This window comes from Nicotiana sylvestris, chromosome 5, assembly GCF_000393655.2.
Source record: "Nicotiana sylvestris chromosome 5, ASM39365v2, whole genome shotgun sequence".
Classification (NCBI taxonomy): domain Eukaryota; kingdom Viridiplantae; phylum Streptophyta; class Magnoliopsida; order Solanales; family Solanaceae; genus Nicotiana; species Nicotiana sylvestris.
In genome coordinates, this window is record NC_091061.1 from 149278976 (window position 1) to 149281416 (window position 2441).

The window sequence follows — 2441 nt, forward strand, 5'->3', positions numbered from 1 at the left end:
TGGGAGTCCGAGTCCGATATGCGGAGCTGTTATCCCCATCTTTTCCTCGACTCAGGTACTTCCTTCTTATGTTCGTTCGAGGACGAATGATTGTTTTAGAGGTGAATTCTGCGTTCTAAGGCCTTAAAAATCTCTTTTAACATTACCTCAATTTGCGTGCGCAGTCCGGGCGCGTAGCCGGAAAGCCATTTTGTTAAAATCTGTGAAAAATGATGAATTTTGACTTTAAAATGGATTTAAGTTGACTTCGGTCAACTTTTTGGGTAAATAGACCCGGACCCGTGATTTGACAGTCCCAGAAGGTCCGTAGGAAAATATGGGACTTGGGCGTATGCCTGGAATCGAATTCTGAGATCCCAAGCCCGAGAAATGAATTTTTAAAGAAAATTATTTTCTGGAATTATTTATGAGTTTTGGTAATGAAACATGTTTAAAACTTAATGGTATCGGGCCCGTATTTTGGTTTCGGAGTCCGGTACAAGTCTTATATGTGATTTAAGATGAGTTTGCAAAATTTGGTAAGAAATGGAAGTCGTTTAGGGTGATTCGGACCCGTAGTTGTGAAAATTGATACTTTGGAAGTTTTGAGATTTTCCTTGGATTTCGATGCTAAATTCATTGTTTAAAAGGTTATTTTGGTGATTTGATCGCACGGATAAGTTCATAAGATGTTTTTGAGTTAGTATGCATGTTTGGTTTGGAACCCCGAGGGCTTGGGTGAGTTTCGGAAGGTTTTGAACTTAGGAAAAATTGCAAGTTTTTGCTGTCATAGTGCACAGAGGTTTTGTTCTTCGCGTTCGCGTGGTTCCACTTGCGAACGCGTAAGGCAATTTCCTCAAGTGCCAGTTTACTCTTCGCGAACGCGGAGCTTGGGATGCAAACGCGAGGCTGTGGGGGGAGTACCCTTCGCGAATGCTTCCAGGCACTCGCGAACGCATAAGGTTAAAGGCCTGGGGGAGGGGTTTCACAAATGTTCTACACGAATGCGGCCCTCTGACCGCGAACTTGAAGGCTCCAGGAGTTGAAGCTCCGCGAATGCGAATGCGAAGATTAGGCCAGGCACTTACCAACACATGGGGTCGGTTCTGCTGACACTACACTCTGCACTATGTGCAGATCCCGGAGCGGCAGCTATTGGACCGTAGCTTTGGGTGGCTGCCTTCAGTCCAGTTAGAAATCCCGAGGTAGTCTTGCAGGCGTCCGCAGGCCCGGCGTTCTCTTCTATCTTTATATATATTCTGTTTTCATTTACTTCAGAGACAGATTGTACCTTTATTTCCAGACATTTGTATGTAGTATTCGTAGTTGGTCCGTGATATTGTGACACCGGATTCCGGATAGAGATGTATGTTGGTATTGTCGTACTGGTTTTGGCTAAGTTATCAGATTAAGTCTTCCGCATGCTTTTATTTATCGTTAATAATTTCATTGTTGATCGCATGTTAATTTAAATTGTTAAAAATGGCTAAATAAAAGAGTTAGTGATTCTATAATACGCGGCTTGCCTAGCTTTCCCGAGTAGGCACCATCACGACTCCCGAGGGTGGGAAATTCGGGTCGTGACAGAGATATTGCTTCATTTCAAAACACAACACAATGGCTCCTATTCCTAAAAAAGACTAACTACACCCGGTTCAAATAAAACCATTGAAAAAGAACCGCGACATAAAGAAAAACCAAGGGGGAATTGCTACACTACCTAACAAAAGAAAAACTTTTTATTTTATTTTTTCTTTAGACTTAAATCCCTCAAGAAAATTATCTAATAGATCCATCGTCGGGAAAAGTCCAATCTTTTCTATTTTAAAAAAAAATTATTCAATTAAACTAACACAACTAAAATAGCATAGAAAGTCACTCGGACAATCTCCTCACCCCACACTTAAAATTGTGCATTGTCCCCAATGCACACCCATGCAAGAAGATAATAGAAACTCCCTGGTAGGCCAAAGGACTAAGCACTAGCATCTCATGGGGTACTCAGACTTCTCTCAGGCCTGGTCCTTCGTGTGGATACCTCACACTTAGTTCCAACCATCTAGTTTGTTGTTGCATACTTCCAATGGCTTTGCATTCCATGCTCCTAAAAAATAAAAAATCAACACTACAATGTCGTGGCATGACGTGAATCAGTTTTTGCCTCCACCTTGAACTTATGAATTGAGCCCCCAATTTGGATTCAAGTATTCGGTTATGCTCCAGGTATGGTGGAACAAATATAATTGGCCCAAGCAACCATTGTACTATTTTACACTTCTTGGCTTTTAGATGAGGTATGTAATCCTGTCTTTCTGGCAAGAAATATTTTAGACAGTAGGCACTTGTTCCTCATTCCTTGACTCCTCAATCTGCTCAGATGACTTTATTTCCATATCATCATCCAAGCCCAATGTGGAAAAATGTTTGGAGTGAGGAGCAATGCGCTCAAACACATGAACTTC